Raw genomic sequence first — 8,547 nt, 5'->3', positions numbered from 1 at the left:
AGATTACAGTTTTAATTCTCGCAATGTAGAGGTCCGGACAAGGAACTTGCCAAAGGGAATATGACTACGATTTCTCGCCAGAGCATGAAAATCGCATCGAGACAATACCGGACTTATTGTTGGGGTCCATGGATGAAAAATAATAAAAGAAGACAGTGAAGGTGGTGATGCAGAAGCTTGAGCGATGATGTAGGAGCTTTGGCTGGTTAACAATGTATGATTTTAAGCGAATGATAATAAAAGAAACTCATTCAGACGGAATGAACGAGAAATGATTGGGAGATTAAGATTTTTATGAATAAGTTTAAAAATGAATGATGTCCGATGGCGAAGAAATTGGGATCTTTATGGAAAAAATAAAAATAATTTAAAATGTTTTTAATTCGGACGAGCACCTAAAAAGAAAGAGGATATAACAGTAAAAAGGTGTGTGTTTTTTGAAATTTTAAAATCCCAAATACATGATTTAGATAATATTAAAGTTTTGATATGCGATTCCATAAAATATCATTAATTAAATGATAGAAGCACTTTTAATTTTTTTTTTCCTCCAATAATTCGGATACCGATGGTAACGCTGCCCCTTATAGTGCTCATCCAATGGATAGCGGATATGTATGCTTCTTTGTTGGCAATGAGCATGCTAGTGATGTGACCACTGATGGGCAAGGCACTGTTGAAAAGGGCACGTGGGCAGTTGTAATATGCAACAAGGCAACATCAATAGAGATAGATGGGCCAGCGTTGAACTAGATTTTTTGGTGTTGATTGAGATCGGATGGCGTTAAGCGAGGAGAGATGAACTGCCTTCAGATGAGACAAGGTAAAGTGAGCGGGTATCAATTAGACAAAGCATTGTAGACTCAAACGATAAATCTATAATCCCTCTTACTCAAGACGCAGTCAAATCGCAGAGAAGAAAAGGATGCATTCCCTTGCCCACTCCTCGCTAGCTAACTGTGCGTGACTTAATTAATTATCTCAATTAAGTCTTAAAAGAAAATTATTTCGTACAATAATTATATCAAAGATGTAATAATTATTAAAATATATTCTTTCCTTATTAATTCATCGATTGATCGAGTCCTATTAATATATTATATATTGCACCATTAACTTAGGATTTAATGAATAAATTTATTATTTTTCTATTATTTGTTTCTTACGTATTTTACATGATATCAAAGCTAACAATCTCTTTCTCTTCTTCATAGCCACCTTCTACATAGTTTCTGTCATCTGTCCCTGTAGGTTCACATCCAGCACCTCACGCTGTACTATTTCTTCCAAGCAGAAGGGACGACTTCCTTGTGATCTTCGTCGATAATTAATTCTGTAGCGCTTCATTGCTGGTAGACTTCTTCTGCTGCCGATGCCCAAGAGCCATAACAAGAATCTTCATATAAACTCTTCCCTTCCTTGCCATCTTCGTCGATAATTATTTCTATAGTGCTTCGTTGCTGGTAGACTTCTTCCGCTGCCGATGCCCAAGCCATAACAAGAATCTTCGGATAAACTCTTTCCTTTAATCTTTATTTATTTACAATGTCAGAATTTTCATCCCCATCATCCACCACAGAAACAAGCCTAGCAATACATCTCTCTTCATTACCCATGAACGCCATATCTTATCTATGCATCAAACTTAACAATGATAATTATCTGCTTTGGAAGATATAGTTCTTTTCGCTATTGCATGTTCATGATCTACTTGGAGTTGTTGGCGGCACCTCTCTTAAACCAAAAGAAGATGATCCAAATTTTCTTATCTGGAATAAGAAGGATCAACTAATTATGACATGATTGATTTCCACGCTGAGTGAGTTTTTTCTTCCTATAATTGTAGAGCTTGATAGCTCTTGTCAAATATGGGAAGCTCTTGCTCGAACCTTTGCTTCATGCTCTCAATCACGTGTTCTTCAACTTTGTATGCAATTACAATCAGTACAACAAGGAGACAAATCTATTAATGAATATATGCAATCAATCAAGACCATCACAAATAATCTAGCTGCGATTGGACATTCAATTTCAGATGCAAATTTACTAATCCATGTTCTTGTAGGTTTGAGACGTCAATATGATAGCTTTATTCCAAGTGTGACTACTCACATCGATCAAGTGTCCCTCGATACCCTCATAGCATGCTATCCTCTCATGAAATACTCCTACAACTACAATCTTAGAGGATGCAGGATTCTCTAGCTTTTTGAGTACACACGACTCGCAATATTGATGGTGCTAATCAACAAAATCAAGGTGGAAGAAATAGAGGATGGGGAGAAGGACAAGGACAAGGTCAAGGATGGGGGTCAAGGACGTTGTCAGATTTGTCTCAAAATGGTCACTTTGCTCGTCAATGTTATAGGAGATTTGATTCAAATTTTCCAGGAGGCCTTTCATCCTCAAATCCAAATCAAACTTCATCCTCAACTTCATCGTCTCATGCAGGAGCTTTCTCTCTTGCAAGCAATCCTTATGTACCTGCGACAAATTCGTCAATCTCCAGATGGCATCCAGATTCTGGAGTGACATATCATGTCACACCGAATTATGACATTCTTGCAGAAGCTTCCTCCTATCATGGTCCTGACATGGTACAAGTAGGCAATGGCTCAAGTTTGCTAATTGTTAATCTTGGAAACATATTCTTTCATTCATCTAGACGACTCTTTCACATGCACAATATTCTTCATATTCCCTCCATCACTAAAAAATTTACTTTTAGTTCGTAAATTTACTCTTGACAATAATGTATTTTTTGAATTTCATCCTCATCATTGTCTTGTGAAGAATCCTACAACTGGAACCACTCTGCTCATAGAAGAAATTAGAGATAGTCTTTATTGTTATGTTTGAGAGATGTCATAAGGCAATCGCTTTATGGTTGTATTATTAAATTATTTAATAATAATAAAATTTACTTCTTAAGTACATAATTTTTTACGTTTGAATAGATCTTAAACTTAATTACTGAACGTCCGCAATACGATTCATAGTACGAGAGAATTTGTGATTGGATCACAACTTGTGAGGATCTTTATATGTGTAAATATGAATGTATTGAAATTATCCCTAGTCGATAAATTGATGATTACGGACGTCATCGATTCTATTAAGACTAGCACGTTTAAACTTCTTAGTTCGACAAGCAGCCGATCTCACTAGCTGGAGACATTAGATGTTGAGAGATAAACATGAATGTTGATTAAAGGTAATCAGATCATTGGAGTGATCTACTTTGAGACTTTGTATGGTTCGTTTTAAGTACATGTCAACGAAGATCTCGATACGGCTTAAGTACGAGCTTCTTTAGACTTGCGGTATTCAAGTCACCTTGGTCATGTAGGCTTATACTTTGACATCTTAAGTAGACATCTTTAATAAAGTGTGGATCAGGATGATTGGGTATAAGTTAAAGTACCTGAAGGTGTTTGAACAGCTTACAAAGGATTCACCGCTCTTTACTAAAAGAAAAGTATCACCTACGGTCATTTGTTGGGATTGTTACTGAAAGTCATTAGCCAAAGCACCACCTCTTGGATACATGTGCAAGTAACTTGAATTCATAGGACAAGAGATGAGCTTGGGCTAGGTATGACATAGTCAGCCTAGTGTAGATTGATATAGACAGACCATGTCCTGAACCAAACGAGAATAAAACGAGTGAAAGGAACGAGACACGATTATTGAAGCAGCTGAAAGGTTTAGAAATAATTTTAAAATTAATCGTTGATTTTTTGATTAATTGAAAATTATGATGTACTACTAGGTGCTAATCATAATCGTTCCGAGAATTAATGGTTAATTATGGATGACCAACATCACCAAAAATCTATTGGGCCACACGAACAAGAAATTTAATATTAGAAGAACTTAAAATAAGTTTGAGAATTGGATTCTCACATCGAGAGAATGTTGATTTGGTTGGACAAAATAATAAGAAAAATTGGTTTGGTTTATACCAGAAAGAATTTGGTTATTGAACCAAATGACTTAATATTGAACTAAAATTAAATCAACTTAGTTAACTAATAATGGAAACTATTTTGACACAATAAAGGGGATGACCAGATTTGTCTCGAGAAGATGAATTAAACAAAATTTATTTGGATTAAATCGGAGGTCATTTGATCATCGAACCAAGCAAACCAAAAGCAAAGATGGTTTGCTACAGTACTAAGCCCGAACCTAGTTCAACTGAACTGAGTGCTTTCTTCTTTTCTTCCCGGCTCGGCCCAAGCGAGCTGAAATAGCCCGTCGTGCGATAGCTTCTTCCTCGCGCGATAGCTTCTTCCTCGCGTGCGATGGTCGCGTCCACTGTCGCCTAGTCGCCGCCGATAGCCGGGTTTGTCACTGTCTTTTTTGCATCGACAAAGGGTATAAGAGAGGGCTAAGGCTGAGGGTTCCGTAGACGAGCTCAATCGAGTTTCGTGAGAAACCCTAGCCCTCCTCTTCTTCTTCTGCCGTAATTCTTGCCACTGCCGCTGTTCTCGCCGCTCGTAGGAGGAACCACCCACTAGAGGAGGAGTCGTGAACAGGTATTGACCTTTTCCCTTTGCTCCTGCATGCTCTTGAGCCTGAAACCCTCTGTTCTGCTGGTTTCTGCTCACCGTCATGGCCTTCGTCCGCCGCCAACCAATTGGAATTCTGATGTGGTTGAACTTGCTGCCACCTAGGGCTCCAAAAACCCTAATTGCTGACTGTCAAGCCATTCGCTGGAGAAGCTTTCGTGAGATTCTTCGTTGGACGAAGAAATCGTAGGCGTTTCAAGATTTTTGGTAGATCATAGACTTGTTGTTGTGTGCCTACGACTTTTATATTTTTTTCAAAAATTATTCCGATAATTTTTCTTGTATTATGTGTTGTCAAAAATGTAAATTCCTGGCAATAAGAAAGAAAGCCCCAGAAACGATAGTGATGTGTGTTGTTGCGTGTTTTTGATATTAAAATTTTCTCTCGTATCGGTCGTTACTGCTCGTCGGCTAGTACCGAAGAATGTGACACGACTTGAGGTTTTGAAAGTCATCTTGAAGATCACTTCGCGTGGATCACTAATAGAGGCGGAACTTGGAGGAGAACCATACGATTGATGCCCTTTCCCCTAAGCGCCATACGCCAGGTACGTGTAGAATGTTAATTCTCTAAATTTTAAATTTCCTGCTATGTCTTGTACTTACTGTTTCTCTACTATGCATGCGTGTGTTGTGATAATTTTATAATTATTGTCATTTTTATTTCAGCTATGCACGTTTCTGAAATGAGAAATTAACACACGCATTGCACCAAGACGATCCCGACATTTATTACCTTCGACCTACATCCGCCAAAGTCCTCATTGGAGAACGCACAAATAAGTCTGCCTAGCTTGCATAACTTAATCATCCATCTTTACATCTCGTTCAAAGTATCATTAATCGGTTTGACTTGCCCACTTTTTGGCATATTCATCACATTCTTGTGAAGCATGTTTGAAAGCAAAGAGCCGCAAATTACCTTTTGTCCCTTCTTCTCACGTGTCTAATTTTCCTTTAGAAATAATGCATTTTGATGTTTGAGGTCTTACTCCTAGTTTGTCAAATCAAGGTTTTCTTTATTATGTGGTTTTTATTAATGATTTTAGTAAGTTTACATGGGTTTTTTTTTCATAAAACATAAATATGATATTTTTGATATCTTTTATCAATTTCAAAGATATGTCGAACGTTACTTTGGTCGTAAAATACTCTCTCTCCACTCTGATTGGAATGGAGAATATCAAGCACTTCATCGTCATCTAGACTCTTCTAGTATCCTTCATCGAATCTCATGTCCTCACACTCCTGAACAAAATGATTCTGCAATGAGGAATCATTGTCATATAATCGAAACTATTTTGACTCTTCTTAATCATGCATCTACACCTCTCAAATTTGGGATGATGTAGTCTAAACTACAGTTTATCTCATTAATCATCTACCTACCCCATTGCTTCAACATAAATGTCCCATAGAAAAACTCTATAATCAGTCTCCTAATTACATCTTCTTACATATCTTTAGTTGCGCATGTTATCTATGGCTACGTCCCTACTCTAAACATAAACTAAATCCTCATTCTCAACAGTGTATTTTCCTTGGTTATAGTAATTTGCACCATGGGTATCGTTGTCTTCATATACCAATCGGACGTATATATATATATATATTTCGACATGTTATTTTTGATGGTCTCTATTTTCTTTTACAGCCACAACAACAACTTCACCCTCAGGAAACAGTGGTACTTTCTTGATACCACCTAATATCCCATCAGAATTCCCACAGGTTGCTCATCCGATGAGACGCCCTAATGATACAAGAGGAGGATGAACATCCTAGGTTCTGCTCAGAGTTCTTGATAATCTCTCCTATACCATCAGCATCAGCTCGAGTGGCTACACTCCATTAAGCGCAGGGCGGTGCACCAACAATATCAGAGGGGGCAATTTGTCAAGACCTAATTCTGTGTCCAATCTCAAAAGCATCACCAGATATTATACTCTCTAACTCTGGATCATCAGATAATACAAGTCCATCATCAAAATCATCATGTTCAATTATATTATTGTCTCATCACTATCAACAATGATTCAAATGATGATGCTCCATCACACTCTGCCCTTAAGTAACAATCTATATACATTGCCCACCAATGGCAACTCAACATCCCCTTCCGTGAGCTCTTAATGGTCTCTTCCAAATTTATTGAACTCACATTATTTTTCACAAGCAAACAAGAATCTGAATTGCATAATGCAATAACTTTAGAATATGATGCACTTCTTCGCAATCCGGAATATGGAGCCTACTTCTCCTACTCCCTCCATATTTGCAACGTTGTCGGCTCAAAAGGAGTGCGTAGTCCGCGGAACATCGAGCTCATAGCTTTCTCTGAACAATACAAAATTTGAGCTTGTAGCAAAAGGATTTAATCAACAACCAGGTATTCACTTTAACTGACACCTTCAGCCCAATCATCAAAATTGCGACATTTTCTCGTCAGATTATTGTTATCAATCAGTTGTTAGTTTTAATTGGCATGTACGACAATTAGACGTTTCCAATGCATTTTTTTATGGTGCCATCTTAAGGAAACTGTATTTATGGAGCAACATCTGGGTTCCTCCATCCACGATTTTCATCTCATGTTTGTCAACTCAAGAAATCCATATATGATTTTCGACAAGCCCCTTGTGCATGTATGGTTTCATCTTTATCTAGCTAGTTACAAGGGTAATATTTTGAGACGAAAAAGATTTTAACTCTTCTCTATTCTACAAATACAATGATGATTCTATGATATTTTTCCTTATTTATGTGAATGATATTTTAATTATCGACAATGATAAAAAAGGTATCACAACTCTATTACGTCTTCTCCATCAGAGCTTCTATTTGAGATCTAGGTAATGCACATTTTTTTCTTGGTATTGAACTTACCCCACACAATGAAAGTTGTTTCTTCTCTCAGAGCAAGTACATTATTGGGATTCTTCTAGAAAAAGGAGACTCGCTATCCCAGCGGCCCCACACGGTCGGTCCCACGACCATCTGTGAGGAGGTAAATCGAGAAACTACAGTTGGTCACAGAGGAGGATATTGCTCGACTTCGCCGAAATTCGAATCCTTGCCTCTCTAAAACTGTATTGGATAAACTTTTTATAGTGATCGACCCCACCGCCGAAACAACCTCATATCAGAAAACCCCCTAAGGGATTTTTTGGAGGCACTGTACCACTATGTTGATAAGAGCCTACTATCGAAACAACACCTCAGTCAACAGCTTACACTAGCCGCTCAGAGGACTCGAACCCGAAACCTCAGCGAAACACATGTCTCCAACCAGCTCACCACTTGGGATAAGTACACTTCAACTTATTGGGATTCTTCAAGGAGCTAAAATGGATGCAACACGTATCGATATCCCACACCAGTTCAGCTATACACAACTTCTCGACCCCCTCCTTGCTATCTCCGATCCCCAGATTTATCGAAGCATTGTTGGAGTCTTACAATACGTCACTATCACATAGCTCGGATATTACCTTTACAATAAATCGTGCTTGTCAATTCATACATGCTCCCATTAGACAAAACTGGGAAGGTGTGAAAAAAATTTTTTCGTCACCGCAAAAGGGACTAGATCCACATGGTCTTCTTTTATATCGTCGATCCATCTCTGAGACTTACATGTCTATAGTGATACAGACTGGGTACGATCTCCTAAAGGTAGGCACTCTACTGACTGAATCTGTAATATTTTTTTGAGTCTGAAATCTTATCTCACTGAAATTCGAAAAAGCAATCGATAGTTTCTCGTTCAAGCATTGAGGCTGAATATAAAACTATAGCCAATACAACATTTAAAATTATTTAACTTCTCTAATTCACTTATTTCTGAACTTCATCTTGCGTTAAAAGTTGCACTGAAAATTTGATGTGATATATATTGGAGTCACATATCTTACTGCAAATTTAATCTTTCATGTACATTCAAAATATATAGAAATTATTTTCATTTTGTTCG

The sequence above is a fragment of the Curcuma longa genome, chromosome 15 (genome assembly GCF_044706935.1).
Source record: "Curcuma longa cultivar G26 ecotype Majalengka, Jawa Barat chromosome 15, ITB_CL_G26_1.1, whole genome shotgun sequence".
NCBI classification, from domain to species: domain Eukaryota; kingdom Viridiplantae; phylum Streptophyta; class Magnoliopsida; order Zingiberales; family Zingiberaceae; genus Curcuma; species Curcuma longa.
This window is presented reverse-complemented; position numbering follows the sequence as displayed.